Source organism: Macaca nemestrina, chromosome 1 (genome assembly GCF_043159975.1).
Source record: "Macaca nemestrina isolate mMacNem1 chromosome 1, mMacNem.hap1, whole genome shotgun sequence".
Lineage (NCBI taxonomy): Eukaryota > Metazoa > Chordata > Mammalia > Primates > Cercopithecidae > Macaca > Macaca nemestrina.
In genome coordinates, this window is record NC_092125.1 from 178,252,669 (window position 1) to 178,270,246 (window position 17,578).

Genomic DNA, 17,578 nt, shown 5'->3' on the forward strand with positions numbered 1-17,578 from the left:
TTAGCTTTGAGGGCAACTATATATTAACTGCAAAGAATCAAATAGCAAGGAGGAAAAGCAATTGAAAGAAGCAAGAATTTTTTGCCTGAAAATGAGAAAATTCAGAGAAAGCATACTATTTTCACACTTTTGAAGGATTGTCACGGGTCAGGAAAATTTGATTTCTGTAAGAGTCCAAGGAGAAGAATAAAAGCAAACCTCTAAGGAGACAGATGTATAGGTCTAGAAACTGAGGCTTTGAGAGTGTAAATGACTCACTTGCATCCACACAGCACATTGTTTACCAAAGAGGAACGTCAACTAAGACCTCCTAAAGAGTCAGATAGCTGGAGATAATTGGGTGACACAAACTTAGGTTCAAATCCAGTTGCCACTACTTCCTCCCTTGGGCGGAAATTCTCTGAACCTTCTCATCTACAAATACTAGTGCAAACCTACTGGGGCTCTTAAAATCAAATGACACTCTGTGGATGATGTGTCTATCATGGGGCTCAGCTCATACTGACACTCAATCAGTCTTACTTCTCTCACCTTTCCCCTTTTCACACCACATCATCTCGTCTTTTCCTGTTATTTGAACAGCACAGGATTCACTTTAACCCAGTGTCCAGAATAGGTTTTCTTGGTTTAATTGAAGCACAGTTACACTTAGCTCATCCATTGCCTGGTCCCACAAGAGAATCAAGCCACAACAACATCAGTAGGAGGGTAGGTGCTCAGAAAGCATCTGGCAGTACTGAATAATATGGGAAAATAATGCTTCTGCCACACCCTGCACCTTACTGGCTGTCTCCATGAGCACCTCATCCATTACCTTCCCAAGAAAAGCAATTGTCTGTTCCCTCCTGTCATCAAAGCTGGTAATCCATTTGCCTCAGCCATGTATGCCAAACTGAGTTCCCAGAATATACTTTGCCAGATCCAACCTCCAAACTTTTGTCTAGACTCTTCTCTATGCCTGGATTTTTTCCCTCTCTTTTTCTATAAGGTAAACATCTTATCCATTCTTCAAAATTTAGGTGATTGCACATCATCTTCTGCAGACCCTTCCTGTGGTCTCCAGGCTTGTTAGTATTCGCTTTGTTTAAAATGAATTGAATTGCCACATACAAAAGACTCAATAAAAACTACCTTTTATCATCATTGCCAGCCCCATCATCACTGACTGGAGTGTCATCTGCCTTGGAGGCATAGCTACAGAAGTCTAGAGAGCACAGGAATGGTAACTAAAGAGTGAGTACAGCAGGGTTCTCCTACTTTGGGAGGGGTGGGGGTTCTACAGTAATTTTATTCTAACAGAGAAACTAAGCTGCAATAAGTCTATATGATTAGAGCAGATGGTGGCTGTCTTTCCAAAGGGTGAAGCCTGAGTCCAGCGGGCAGCTCACGAAGCCCGGAATATCCTCTTTCCTGGCACTATCCTGCACCGCCTGACTCATGGTGTGAGATAGTGACTGTACAACCACATTCAATGAAGATTGGAAGTCTAACTGGGTAGAGGCAACAACCCAACAGGAGACAATTACACAATCGATGAAAAAGATGCGGAGATAAAGTGCTAGTCTACTCTCCACTATTATTTGCCAAGAAAGCTGAGAGTATGGTATGAGCAGAAAATTATGTTCTTTGTTCTTAAATAAATCCCAATAGAAATGAGGTTATGATCAAACAAGCAGTAGAATGAGATGAACATCTAGGTTAGATAAAAATATGTGTGCATAAGGAAAAGAACAGCAATAACAAGAGAGAAGAGAGAGCCTTCTCTTTTACTTCAATAAGACAGGAAACAGCATCTTTTATTTTCCTTGCTGCAGTGGCTCATTCATTTTCATAAAACACAGTTTCTGCAATACAGTGTATTGATAAGGTTGCTTCATCATGGGAGGACAAACATGAGGCTGACTATTAATGCCAGAACTAGGTTTTCTCTCAAAGCCTCTAATGAGTGCCATTTCTCCTAAGGGACCCCTGACACCATACGACACTTCAGCTAAATCTTCTGAAATATTGCAGGGGCATGATTGACAAGGTTTTTTTGGTGCTATGACTTTCTTGCACATGTAAACTCTTTCAGAAAACTTGGCCATAAAAGGTTGGGGAAAGGTTTGGCTTAGAGTCACAAAGTTCCAGATGCCAGTCATGGGTGCCTCTGCCCTGTGTCACCACGTCTTCTTTTCTGAGAATCACAGTCACTGAGAGTTATACATTGCGGTTGAAAGAAATGATCCATTTACCACCATCCACCTCATCCTCTGTGCAAAGCTCATAAGAGCAGAGGCTGAAAACAGAAAAGTTGTCTCTGTTCCCTCACACCAGGGACATTACTTGGTGACCTGGTAAATAGCATGGGCAAGGTAGCCCACGTTGCCAGAAGTGACCCCTGCCAAAGAGATGTGGCCATCCTTTGTCATCTAGATGGAGAATTCTTTGTCATCTAGATGGAGAATTCCAACCATTCCTTGGAACAGCCACTCCATCTGTTCAGGCTTTAGCCCTGTGAAACAAAACTTGCCAACTTGGTCAGTGATGTGTTGCCAGTTGTGGGAGGAATCCTGCTTCTTGAGAGGAGGATTGTGGGAGAAGTCACTCTTCTTGAGGTTGAAAACCAGCTGAGTCCACATGCTAATGATGTAGTCGGCCATATTTTCACTTCTTGCAAGCACTGTTTTTATAAATCTGGAGTTTTCAGAATGGTAGAGGCAATCCAGGCCTCATTGAGAGGAAAGTTACAATACATGGGATGGAACAAGATTTTCAACTGTGACTCCACACTTTTGGCTTCATTCACATCTTTGCAGATCATAGTAAAGTCTCCCACATGCTCACCGTAAGCCCATGTTTTGGCATATGATTGGCAGAGACAAATGTTAATGCCCTGTTTGATGAAGTGGCACACAGCCCCGGCATCCTTGTTACCATCACCTCTGGCAAAGCCTTGATAGGCCGTGTCAAAGAATGCAGAGATTCTTTTTCTTCATCCCATTGCTATTTCCTTCCACTGCTCTGGACAAGGGTCCACTTCCATGGGATTATGGGCCCAGGCATGCAGGAGAAGAACACTTTGTGCTGGTGTTTTTGAAATGTCCTCCATAGTGCCTGTGAAGTCAGAACCACAAGTCTTGGGGTCATAGTACTGATAAACTTGTAGCTGTGTGCCAGCATCCCTGAAGTATGTGATTTCCCTAGGATAGTTCGGGCACAAAGACATCTCAGCTGAACTTTAAAACTCTGTATAGAAAACTAGCTCTGATCCTTAAGGCCCCAGTTCCAGAAATAGCCTGCACAGTGACAAACCAGTCACTTTTCAACACTTCATTGTTCTTACCCAGGGCTACTCCTGCAGATGTCTTGCAAAATTCAACCAGTACCCCAATGAGCAGGTATTCCTTGTCCAGATATTTTGTGGCAGTCTGGGCCTCTGCCTTGCAGATGTTAGACAGCAGATAAAGCTTTCAGGTATTGTCCTGGTTGGCACCAACTCCCAGATTCACCTTTTTGCCATCAGTGTCCCTCTTAAAGGCTTTAGTGACTCCCAAGATAGGATCCGGACATCCCATCTCCACATGGGCCCACCAGGAGCTAGTCCTGTTGGAGGCTGCCATGGCAAGGCCCAGTTGGAAGGCAGTGGTGATCCAGGAGGGGATGCAACCTGAGTGCAGCAGGGCCATGGCGGATGGGAGGAGGGCAGTTGAGTAGCTGCAGAACAGAGTGGAGGGCAAGCGGGCCCCTCCCACTTTTTAAAAGCAGTCAGGACACTAACAGGGAAGGCAGGATGACCAGTTCAGAAGGCTGCACACAGGGACTTTCACTCCTGGGGTGAATGTACCAATATGTGGGGAAGGACCTAGGCTAACCAAGCCCGTGATGTGTACACCTTGATACCCTTAAATATACTGACAATGGAAATGGAACTCCTGAGGGAACCTGAAACCCCTATGCTCCCACTCTGGCTGACCTCCTGAATGATGTTTGATGAGCAGAAGTTTGGAACCACAGAGAGCAGCAGTTGTAGAACTCAAATGCTCACTGTCATCAGTCTTCCCTCTAGAGAAATAGCCCCTAAAGACCAGACAGTCCTGCACATGATCAGTTTGATTCCTACTGTCATAGTCTGCTCACACTGCCATAATGAAATTCCACAGACAGAGCACTTAAACAACAGAAATTTATTTCCAACAGTTCTAGAGGCTGAGAAGTCAAAGATCCAGGTTCTGGCTGATGTGGTTCCCCGATGAGGGTTCTCTTCCTGGCATGCAGGCAACTGCCTTCTCACTGTGTCCTCACGAGGCAGAGAAAGAGAGAGAGGTATGAGTGGGGAATCTCTGATGGTTCTTCTTATAAGGACACTATCTCATCATGAGTCCCACTGTCATGACCTCATCTAAACCTATTCATCTCCCAAAGTCCCCATCACACTGGGAGTTAGGGCTTCAATATATGAATTTGGGTCCATAGCCCCTGCTCTCTACAAAGAAGCATCTGGGTCCATCTCCCTCAGAGACTGGCCTGAAGGAGATATCTCCTTCATCCGGGTCTATCTCCTTTGGAGACTGCCCAGCAATGCACACAGCGGTCAGATCAGAGCCTTGGGAGTCACACAGCCTGAGTCTGATTCAGGCTCCAGCATCGTCAGTTGTGTGACCATAAGCAGCTGTGTCCTTCCTGATCCGCAGTTCAGTTTACTTATCTATAAAATAGCGGTAGTGATACCTACCCCCAGGGCTGTTTTGAATATTAAATGGGATATTGTAAGACAGGCGCTTCACACTGTCCTGTCAAAGAATCCATGCTCAGTAAATGGGAGCTGTTGTTTCCCAGGGTCGGGTAGCACAATGACCTCTTGGTTTTCTAGATCTGGAATGCGTCTATCTTGAGCCAAGCTTGAGGGAGTGCTGCCTCAGTAATTCATGTTCATTTCTGTCCTTTGACTTGCCAACCCTTTTTCAACCGGTACATTCTTTTTTAGATATGCTGATGGCCTTCTGGTCTTAAAATTAGTCTACTTTTCAGAGGGTGGTTCTTGCATATTTGCGTCCAACATGTTTTGATTTACAGTAAAACCCTCAGAAGACAACCTTCCTTCTCTTTCAAAGTCTTTGTGGGCACCTCTTTAGCAAAATCATTGAACTGCCTAACAATTCTTGGGAGAGGAAATTCCACAATTTTTGTATCCAATGCCAGAGAAGCTATTTCCTAGTGGTTTTGATAGGGTGAGGCATGAGGTTATGAGTGCGGTTTGGAGGCTGTAAGATGAGCCCTCAGAGTGCTACTTATTGCTAGGTACACTGCCCTCAATGAGGTTGAGGTACCCTCCTGGGCTAAACAGCTTAGTCTCACTTGGGCATGCATAAGTGTGGTAGCAGCAGTAGTGGTAGTAGCAGCAGTTACAGCAGCAGCATGAGATGACCGTATCTTCAATTCAATTACATATTTTCTATGAAATGAGTTCATAGGCTCTGAATTGGTAGAGCACCACAGTTTAGCCAGTCCAATCTGTCATATTTGCAGATAAAGATATAGAGAGTCACTAGCCTGGTCAGCCAAATTAAGGAAATGACCCTGGAGAGTACTGAGATGATGAATGTGGATATCCAACACTCAGCCTTCCATTGCACTGATGGAAAGCAGAAGGCCAAAGAGACTGGTGCATTATTAGAAAACCACAGAGCTAGTCACTGATGGACATTTGGGTTGATTCCAAAGACAGATTGGATTAAGAAAATGTGGCACATATACACCATGGAATACTATGCAGCCATAAAAAAGGATGAGTTTGCGTCCTTTGTAGGGACATGGATGCAGCTGGAAACCATCATTCTTAGCAAACTATCACAAGAACAGAAAACCAAACACCGCATGTTCTCACTCATAGGTGGGAACTGAACAATGAGATCACTTGGACTCAGGAAGGGGAACATCACACACTGGGGCCTATCATGGGGAGGGGGGAGGGAGGAGGGATTGCATTGGGAGTTATACCTGATGTAAATGATGAGTTGATGGGTGCAGCACACCAACATGGCACAAGTATACATATGTAACAAACCTGCACGTTATGCACATGTACCCTACAACTTAAAGTATAATAATAATAAATAAATTAAAAAAAAAAAAAAGAAAACCACAGAGCTAGTTAATGCTCATCTAAAGAACTTTCTGCCCTGGGAGTGACATACAGCCAAAGAAATACATCGACAGGGCAGCAGAAATTATTTACCATATTTCTTAAATTTATGTCAGATTACCTATATATATCATCTGTACTACATCTTATGATGTAGAAAATATCTTATAAACCTGCTAATTACTGTTAAAGAGTACAGTTGTACCACTATCACTATGCCTCACTCATAATCTATTTATTTCATTTTGGTTTAACTGCTATAGTACTGTTTGATTTGAAATTTTAAATCATATTATTTTACACCAAAAAAACTAACATTTTACATTAGCCAAAATTACTTCAATTGTTATACTTTTTGCATGCTGAAAAACACAAGTTAACAGAGTGTGGTTTTAGTGTTAAAGTGCTAATTTGTTACCTGTCACCATTTAAAGTAGATGATATTTTGTCACCCTGTTTTAATGACACTTGTTCACTTTTTGATACATCACCACAAATCATAAGATATGAAAGGGGCCCGCATCTCTCCTTTGCTGCAGAGAAGCCTTGGGAATAAGTGCTCAATAAACATGGGTTTGTTGGTAGTGGAAATGATGGTGGCAAAGGTGGGGTGGAGGACTGAAATAGTCTGTAGAATTATTCTTAAATTCTAGAGTGCTACAAGGACATTAGCCAACAGTATTATACTCAGATATCCATCCCCTTTGTTCTGTAGTTAGATATTAACATTAAATAATATTAGTATTTGCAATAGTATATGAAAATATGCAAAGAGAAAAATTTGTAAAATTTCAAATGTCTAAACCCAATTAAGCATTCTTCCCCAGAATACTATGTTTCTTCAGCTTTTCCCCCTGTGCCTCTCTCACTGCCAATTTTGCATCCCAGGATGGCGTGTGATTGGGAGTAATAGCAAATAGATGCAGAAAGAGAGGCACAGATGGACAGTAGGAACAGTTGAAAGTGAACCCGCCTGCTCTAGAGTGCTGTTCCCAGGCAATGGGTGGCAAGGCATTCTGGTATGTGCGTAGATGTTCCAGTCCGATGCTGTGGTTCTACTTTTGAGGTCAGTGTTGGTTATTTCTCAATCCCATTCCATCAACGCTGTGGCAAGACAAAATCCCTTCCAGAGACCTCCATTATTCATGAAAAGTCATTCCTTCCAGGCTGTCGCAACTTTATGTCTTATTCTGCATTTGGTAGTATTTTGATGAGAGAGGGGGTGGTTAAATCAAGCACTACTGGAAAGCCACTATCATAACCCAGAAACTCCTCTTTCTCAACCATTAAGAACCCTGCCCAGACTTCCCTTGGTTTTAATCCCACTGATGACATGGATTTGGTGTTTCTGGTTAGCCTCATGGTAAAAGCTCTTGTAGGAAGTCTTGTTTTTTATTTTGCCACCAACTCTCTTCCAAACCAGATGTATTAATACAAGAGGTGACTGGTGAAGCTGTTTCCAGTCATGCGTTTTCTCCAGCGCTCACCCATTCAGTCAGAAAATACTGGTGCAAACCTACCATGTTCCAGGCCCTAGGTTGGCCCTGAGATTCAAAGATAATTAGCACATCCATCCACATTTCTTCTAATGCCATGGAAGCCTTATCTTGCTTATGGCCTCTGTCTTATTCTGTATTTTAATGATGAACAGATGGTCAACATCATCTATATGATAATTCATCATTCAATCATTTATTTTTTTTTTTTGCACAAAAGTTTGTCCCTAGATGATCCTCAATGATGGATTTCTATTGCAATTCAGTTCAATATCCAGATGTGTGAGTATGTTTAGAAGAGTCACCAGACCCTTGGAACCAAACTTGTTTTAACTTGATTCAACTACAAAGACCTTTCTGAGACTCCGCTCAAGTTTAATATTGCTTTCCTGAGGCTTGTCTGTTCTCTAGTGCCTCTTATCATAGGTTCTTCCAAGCCACCTGTTATAGTTGACCCAGTTTCACTACACAAGAACTGGAGAGTCATTTCCTGTTTTAAGTACTGGAAGAGATTTTAATAAGATGATACAGAGCAGCTGTTTTCTCAAGCCACAGAAAGTAGAACAAAAGAAAGAGCCCTGGCCAGGAATGAAGAGACTTGGGTTCTTTTCTATGCAGACTCCACCTTGCTAAGTGGCTATCAAGAAGCTTCTTAAGTCTGGACCCATCTCTGTGTTCTCCCTCCAAACCTCACACCCATCCCATCACCCAATCCTACCCCTTTTTCAGAGTTTTCTTTGCCAAGGTTTTTACCCAAGCTTTATAAAGGATTATAGGATCTAATTCCCACTGTGATGTTATTTTATGACCATGTGAGCCATTATTAGAAGTCAGTAGTTCTAGAAGGGACTTGAACAAATGCTCCATTTACACTTTCTTGCTCTAACAACACTTTCATTTCCTGAGCACTTATGCTGACTCCAGCACTTCACTGGGAGCCAGAAAGACAAAGATGAAATAAGATTGTGCCATCAATACTAAAGGGAGCTCTGGGAGTTCAGAGGGGAACTTAACCCATCCTGAGGGAAACAAGATAAACTTGGTAAGAGATAGCATTGCCTTAGCTGGCTCTGGAAAGGAGAGTGTGGATCAGCTAGAAAGAAATAAATGCTAGGCATAGGGAGCCATGAGCAACTGCACGGAGGTGTGAACGGTATAACTAGGAACTTACCAAGAGTGTGAAGTTACTAGAAGAAAAACTTGGGAGCCTGGACAGTCAGATGAGGATGACTAAGAGAAACAGAGGCACGTTTCAAATGCCTTGCAAGCCAAAAATGAGATCATTCCTCAACCACAACCTTTTAGTGGCTTCCTCTGCACCCAAATTAAGATCCAAATTCCAATTAATACTGAAAACACTGGACTGCCGCCTGCATTTCTTTCTTTTATCATGTCTCTCAGAGGTTCTTTAGAGAAGTACAAATTTTTCTGACTGTAGAGAAGCTTTATCTCCTCTATTTTTAAAGTATATGGAAATGATATGCAAGCACATTATTATTATGATTTCAGGCATATAAAAAGTATCAACAACAGTATAAGCATCTGCATATCTCTCACTTGTATTAAGGATTAAAATATTACAGATATACTTGATGTCGTCCTCCCTAATCTCATTCCCTTCTGTGCATCCCAGAGGAAACCACCGTCCTGACATTTATATCATTCTCTTTCATATTTTTATATTTCTATAACATATGTATTTATAAAACAGTAATACTGCTTTTGTGGGTTTTTAAACTTTCGCAAATTGCATTGATTCTCCTAATGACTTGCTTCCTTCACTCAACATAGTTTTCGAGACTTACCCAATTGATACATGTAATTGAATTTCATTCATTCTAATGATGAATAGTATTATATGAATATAGAAATACACTACAATTTATTTTAGCCATTCTCATAGGTTATTTTCAAATCAGACATGGTGGTGTGCACATGGAGTCCCAGTTATTTAGGAGGCCAAGGCAGGAAGATCACTTTACTCCAGGAGTTCAAGTCCAGCCTGGACAACGTAGTGAGACCCCCATCTCTAAAATTTTTTTTTTAAAAGCTTATTTCCAATATTTTTCTATTATAAACAAGGCTGCCATTTTTCTATATTTCTCTATGCATGTATACAAGGTTTCTCTGAGAAATGCACCTAAGAGTGGAGTCCCTGGTTATAAGATCTATACATCTTCAACTTTACTAGCTGTCTTTGTTAAGGCTGCTATAACAACTTACCATAGATTGGGTTAGCTTAAACAACAAATATTTATTTCTCACATTCTGGAGGCTGGAAGTTCAAGGTCAGGGTGCCAGCAAGATCAGGTTCTAGTGAGGGCTGTCTTCTAGGTTACAGATTGCCAGCTTCTCACTGTGTCCTCACATGATGGAAAGAGAGTCAGCTAGGTCTCTGGCTTCTTTTATAGGGACGCTAATCCCAATCATGAAGGCTCTACCCTCATGACCTAATCACCCCCCAAAGGCTCCAAATACCACCATATTGGGGATGCAATTTCAACATATGAATTTGGATGGGGACACAGACATTCGGTCCATTGCACTAGCTATTGCCAAAGTTCTCTCCAAAGTGATTTTACCAATTTAAACTCCTGTAGTAGTGTATGAGGATTCCTATGACTCCATATTCTTGTTAATACTTGTTACCAGATTTTTAAACGTTTACCAATTTTATCTTGGGGATATGAAATGGCATCTCATCATAGTTTTAACTTGCATTTCTTCAACTACCAATAAGGCTGAGCATCTTTTCTTTCTTTTTTTTTTTTTTTTTTTTTTTTTTCCTTTTCTTTTCTCTTTTCAGACAAGATCTCTCTCTGTTACCCAGGCTGAAGTGCAGTGGCATAATCTCAGCTCACTGGAGCCTCTGCTTCCCAGGCTCAAACAACCCTCCTACCTAAGCCTCCTGAGTGGCTGGGACTACCGGCACATGACACCACCACGCTCAGCTAATTTTTGATTTTGTTTAATTTTTTGTAGAGAAAAGTTCTCAGTATATTGTCCAGACTGGTCTCAGATTCCTAGGCTCAAGCTGTCCTCCTGCCCCGGCCTCCCAAAGTGCTGGGATTACAGGCATGAGCCACCGAGCTTGGCCATCTTTTCATTTTCATTGGATATCTGTGAATTGTATGTTTAACACCCTTGGCCGAGTTTTCCATGGGGCTGGTTGTGTCTTTCTTAGTGATTTATAGGAGTTCTATATATTTCATGGCTAAAAATCCTTTTGCACTGCACATATTAAAAAGAGCTGGAAAGGCCAGGTGCAGTGGTTCACACCCACAATCCCAGCACTGTGGGAGGCCAAGCCAGGTGGGTTACTTGAGGCCAGGAGTTTGAGACCAGCCTGGCCAACATGGCAAAGCCCCATCTCCACTAAAAATACAAAAAAATTAGCTGGGCGTGGTGGCACGTGCCTGTAATCCCAGCTACTCCGGAAGCTGAGGCACGGGAATCGCTTGAATCCAGGAGGTGGAGGTTGCAGTGAGTCAATATTGTGCCTCTGCACTCCAGCCTGAGCAACGTAGCAAGACCCCCGTCACAAAAAAAAAAAAAAAAAAAAAAAAGAACTGGAAAGAAGGCCTGAAGGCCACTCAAAGCTGCATGGCGTGTCGTAGGCTGCCCCTACCATTATTGCCGTCTGGATGATTCGGGCAATTTTTGAGACTCTCTGAGCCTCAGACTCAGTTTTTATTATTATTTTATTATTATTTTATTTTATTATTATTTTATTATTATAGTTGCAAAACTATAATAATAATAGTTGCCCCAAAGGCAATCATGGGAATTAAATGAAGTAATGTATGTAAGCCACTTCATATATAAGAATTTAGTAATAATAAAATACCAACAATAACAGCTGACATTTATTGAAGCCTTCTTTATTGGACTAGACAAAAAGCCACAAGTGCAGAAGCCAAGGCTTAGACTCCAAAGCCCAGGCTCTTAACCAGGAAAATAAATGGTCGCTATTATTATTGTCCTAATGGAGCAAACAGCTAGCTGGGCATCCAGGCACAGTTCCTATAGCTGACTCTGCCTCCAACTACCCATGTGACCTTGTGCAATTCACACCCCTTCCCTGAGCCACAGACATTGATTTGCACATTCCTTCGATAAACTCTCTGCCTCTATGGTCTTTGGTGCTGTAGAAATGAGGATGTTTGGGAGCTTCAATTTCTTCACTTTTAAAATGGAGATTAAATATCTACTCAGTTCTAGGGCTGCTATCACAAAGCACCACAAACTGGGGGATTTGAAACAAGAGAAATGTATTATCTCACAGTCCTAGAAGTCTGAAATCAGGGTGTCCACAGCACCATGTTCCCTCTGAAACTCGTTGGAGAGAATACTTCTTTGTCCTTTCCTAGCTTCTGGTGGTGGCCAGCTATCCCTGATCTTCCTTGGATTCTAGCTACAGTGTTCTAGTCTCTGCCTCTGTGTCTCATGCCCTGCTCCCTGTGTGGCTGTGTCTCCACAGGCCTTTTTATAAAAACCCCAGTCACACTGAATTAAGGGCCCACCTACTCCAGTATGACCTCATCTTAACTAATACATCCACAATGACACTATTTCTTTTTTTTCCTTTTTTTTTTTTTTTGAGACGGAGTCTCACTCTGTCGCCCAGGCTGGAGTGCAGTGGCACAATCTCTACTCACTGCAAGCTCCACCTCCCTGGTTCACGCCATTCTCCTGCCTCAGCCACCCAAGTAGCTGGGACTACAGGTGCCGGCCACCACGCCTGGCTAATTTTCTGTATTTTTAGTAGAGACAGGGTTTCACCGTGTTAGCCAGGATGGTCTTGATCTCCTGACCTCGTGATCCCCCCACCTCGGCCTACCAAAGTGCTGGGATTACAGGCGTGAGCCACCGCACCCGGCCCACAATGACACTATTTCTAAATAAGGTCACATCCTGAGGTACCTGAGATTGGAACTTCAATATATTTTTTGAGGAACACAGCTCAGCCCCAGACAACATCCTAGGTGGGAACCCTGCATAGGACAGGCCTTCAGGGCCCAAGGTCAACCTGGCATGATCTTCTGTGGCATCACTGGAGCTTTGGCCTTCTGGCTCCACAGAAAACGGAAGCCCAACTCCCAAGAGAAGGGCCATCACATTTCCCAAAGCAGAGTTTTCTTTGATGCAATCTTACAGATTAAGTCCAGCTAGCGATGGGATATCTTCGATAAAATGGAGGGGAAAGAGGCCATCCTACTCTTTGAAACTGAGAGATTAGGTAAGCAAAGTTTCAAGAGCATTGTACCAGATTAGTGTTCCCTTTTCAGAAAATACAGTCCAATTCTAAAAGTTTTGATAGGCAATAATTTGTCTCTTAAAAAAAAAATAGTTCTCAAGGACACAGGAAGGGAAGGAAGCCAGCATTTTTATTTAGAGCCTCCTCTGTGCCAAGCCATATGTGGAACGGTTTTACAAACATCATCCCTTGCAACCGTCGGGATAATTCTTTGATAATTAACCCCCATTTGACAGATAAGGAAGCAAGCTCAGAGAAGTTAACTGAATTTTCCCCAAGTCCCAAAGCTAAAAAGATGGTGGTACGAGGAGTTAAACCTAGGTTTGTCTGAAAATCAAGTTTATAATCTTCCCACTCTGCTAAGTTGCCTCTTTATTATTTTATATTAGATCATGTTATGTGAAAACTTGAACCATTTTACCTGGCAGAGAGTAGTCGAAATACATATACAGCCTTCCCTCTTGCAGAGAATGTCCTGGAATGAATGAATGAATGACAATGGATGAACATACAGCACCCTCTGATTCTCCTGTCCTCATGTGAACTCTTCCTCCTCTGAATTCCCAGTACTTTGTCCTTCCCACTTAGATGGGCCTTACTCCCCTCCCCACCCTCTACCCTCACCCCATAGCTCATTCCTCAGAGAAGGGATGAGGTCTAACTCATCTTTCATCCCATTTCACCCCAGCCTCCTTCACTGTCCTGATGCACACTAAATGCCCAATATCTGTTTGCAAAGCATCAATAAGCAAAAACTCCAATAAAACACAGTTCAGTATTGGTTAAAGAGATGGGTTTAACCTGACAGCATTCTTAGGAAATGTAGAAAAAAACCTGAGCTGGAACTCAAAAACAGGTTCCAGACTTGCACTGTTAACAAATTTCTTACGCAAACTTAGGCTACTCTTGGACCTCTCTTGCCCCGTACATCAAATAAGGGGCTTGAACTAATGATTTTGAGAGCTATTCTAATCCATCAGTCTAGGTCTTGGTATCTCCAAAGGTCAGAAGGGGTCATGGGCTACAAGGCATCCAGATGCCAGTAGGGATCATGCTGTCCAAGTTGAAGAATCCTCTCCCAGTTTCCAGTTTTAGCATGTGGGCACCTTGCAAATGGTCTCTTGCAAGTTCCAGGCAAGAACTTCCCAAAGACAGCTGAAACAAAGAACCAAGATCTTTCAGCAGGAGGTTCATTGTATGCAAGCCTTCCTGGGGCCAAAAAGAATGCCAGAACCTGGGGTCCATTCGTTGAAACAAACAGAATTTCTACTCTCTATCTCTTCCAAGAAGAAACCATAATGATGATAGTTAGCAATTATTGTGCACAAATGATTTGTCCTGCATTGCGTAAGCACTTTATAGGCATTACCAAAGTTGATTCTCATGTGAGGCAGATGTGAATTGTAATTTATATACAGAAACATAAATTGTTACTATTATGCATATTTTATTCTCCATTTTACAAGTCAAGAAACTGGGGAACCAAAGATTGAGGGACATTTCTAAGATTATCTAGGTATCTCTATACTTCAAAGTCTAGTTTTTATTTTTACTTTTTTTAAATATGAAATACATCACATGGTACAAAATCTGAAAGGTACAAGGATGTGTGCAGTATGTTTCTCCTATGCCTGATCTCCCAGCATCTGCTGTCTTTATGGGAAAGGATCAATATTAGTAATCATTTGCCTATCTTTCAAGAGGTCTTCTCCACTAAGAGAAACCAGTGGTCATGTTTACCCATCGGCCACACACTATAGACAAAGTTCTGCACCTTTATTTTTCTAGTTACCAATGTCACTAGGCAATCTTTCCATATCAGTGCAGAAATATCTGCCTCATTCTTTGCATGGGCTGATAATAGTCCACCATCTGAAAGTGTCATGATTTAAAGAATACACACTTCTCAAAAGAAGACATTCATACAGTCAACAGACACAAGAAAAAATGCTCATCATCACTTGCCATCAGAGAAATGCAAATCACAACCACAATGAGATACCATCTCACACCAGTTGAATGGCAATCATTAAAAAATCAGGAAACAACAGGTGCTGGAGAGGTTGTGGAGAAATAGGAACACTTTTACATTGTTGGTGGGACTGTAAACTAGTTCAACCATTGTGGAAAACAGTGTGGCGATTCCTCAAGGATCTAGAACTAGAAATACCATTTGACCCAGTCATCCCATTACTGGGGATATACCCAAAGCATTATAAAGCATGCTGCTATAAAGACACATGCACACGTATGTTTATTGCAGCACTATTCACAATAGCAAAGACTGGGAATCAACCCAAATGTCCATCAGCGACAGACTGAATTAAGAAAATGTGGCACATATACACCATGGAATACTATGCAGCCATAAAAAAGGATGAGTTCATGTCCTTTGTAGGGACATGGATGCAGCTGGAAACCATCATTCTCAGCAAACTATTGCAAGAACTGAAAACCAAACACCGCACGTTCTCACTCACAGGTGGGAATTGAACGATGAGATCACTTGAACACAGGAAGGGGAACATCACACACTGCGGCCTATTGTGGGGAGGGGGGAGGGGGGAGGGATAACATTAGGAAATATACCTAACGTAAATGACCAGTTAATGGGTGCAGCACACCAACATGGCACATGTATACATATGTAACCAACCTGCACGTTGTGCACATGTACCCTAGAACTTAAAGTATAATAATAATTATTATTATAATAAAAGCAAAAAAAAAAAAGAGTACATATGGGCCCCAAGCTTTTAAGCACTGGGATTTACAGGGAAGTACTAAGAAGTGGGTATGCCCTGTCCTCAAGCCCAGGGTCACTAAGCTCTTCTGATCAACTGGCCCTTTATGAGATCTTTACACAAAACTTTCAGTCTGATTGAAGGCTAAATTAAACAATTAAGGTTAAGCACTCTGTGCCTGGCACATCATAAATGCTCAGTTATTATGCTAATATCGGCAGGTATCTTACTATGTGGACCAAGACAGTTGGAAAAATAGAGAGTAGCAGAAGAAAGAATCTGCCTTCTTCTCCAAGGTCTGTGGAGTGATGGAAAGAATAAGACAGACCTGTGTTCAAAACCCAGCTCTGCTACTCACTGTGTATTAACACACATATGTCTTAACAGAGAACTTCCACTCTCTAAGTTTGGGATAGGCAAATGGCTGCCAGCTTGCAACTACATATCCCCCACTCATTTGCAGCTGGGTGTGGCTATGTTCTTACCAATAAACTATACATGGAAATTGCTTCCCCTCCACTTCCTCTCCTTCCACCTTCCTATGGACTGGAATTCTTATGTGGTGCTAATGAAACACCTTCAACCAGATGGAGGAGGTAACAGTCTGAGGAAAGAGCAAAACTAGAAGGGACTTGGATACCTGAGTAACTCATAGGGCAGAGTTACACACCCCATGTACTTCATCCACGTGGCTGTGGACTAGACTATTACATGACAGTGCTGTCCACATTGATCTTGTTTTAGAAATGGGATTTTGAGAGGCCAGGTGCGTTGGCTAATGCTTGTAATCCCAGCACTTTGGGAGGCCGAGGCAGGCCGATCACAAGGTCAGGAGTTCAAGACCAGCATTACCAACATAGTGAAACCCCGTCTCTACTAAAAAATACAAAAATTAGCCAGGCATGGTGGCACGCACCTGTAATCCCAGCTACTCAAGAGGCTGAGGCAGGAGAATCTCTTGAACCCAATAGTCAGAGGTTGAAGTGAGCCAAAATCACGCCATTGTACTCCAGCTTGGGTGACAGAGCGAGACTCTGTCTCAAAAAAAAAAAAAAGAAAAACAGGAAAAAAAAAAGAAATAGGATTTTGAGGTTTCTGTTGGAGCATCTTAACTTTTACCCTAACTAATGGTGTGACCTTGAACAAATTACTTGACATCCCTAAGCCTCAATAGCCACATCTCTAAATTCCCCATGAAGAGAAGGCAAACAGAACACCTAACACGGTACTTGACACATCATAAAAGCTTGTTAAATGGTTATCTGGGCCTTGGTTTTCTCATCTGTAAAATGGGTGTATTAATCATTTCTTTGTGAAACTCAAATGAGACAGAGGACCATACCGTTTACACAGTCAGGACCCAGCTGCCAGCAACCTGAGGTATAGTGTATTTTGCACAGATAAGAGGTAAAGGTTTAATCTTCCTTTTTTCCAGGTGAGTTTGGGCAAGTGCCCTGTTTTTGATTCAATGTAGGAGTGCATCTGGATTAGGGCAAAGGGAACCTCCACCTTTGCAGGGCCAAGGAAGTCAGGGCCATGGAGCAGGAAGCCTGTCTGAGGCCTCTGACCACCACACAATGCCTGCTAACCTAAGCATGAGTGAACCAGAAGCATGTGGTCCCATCACCTTTTTTGTGCATATGATTTTAAAGATTAATGAGAGAGGCAGAAAGCAATAAAAAAGAATTGAATTCTCACAATCACCCTCCATTCATTTCACTCAAATGAAAGGGTTTAAAGGCCAGTTTTTAGAGCTTTTGTGAGCTAGAAATCCCAATGTTTATTAGGTGCCTACTATGTTCCAGGTTGAGTACTTGATGCCTTAGGGATGCTCTCTCCACTGATGCTCACTGCAGCCCCAGACAGAATGTACACCCTTCACTCCTAGACAAAGGAAGAATTTGAAGATCAGAGCATTGAAGTACCGTGCCTTGCCCAAGGTCACACAGTTAGTCTG

General features: G+C 42.2%; 1 pseudogene; it reads right to left on the reverse strand.

Moving 5' to 3' along the window:
- Positions 1-2,321: 2,321 nt before the first annotated feature.
- On the reverse strand, positions 2,322-3,668 carry LOC105495121 (aspartate aminotransferase, mitochondrial-like; annotated as a pseudogene).
- Positions 3,669-17,578: the final 13,910 nt, after the last annotated feature.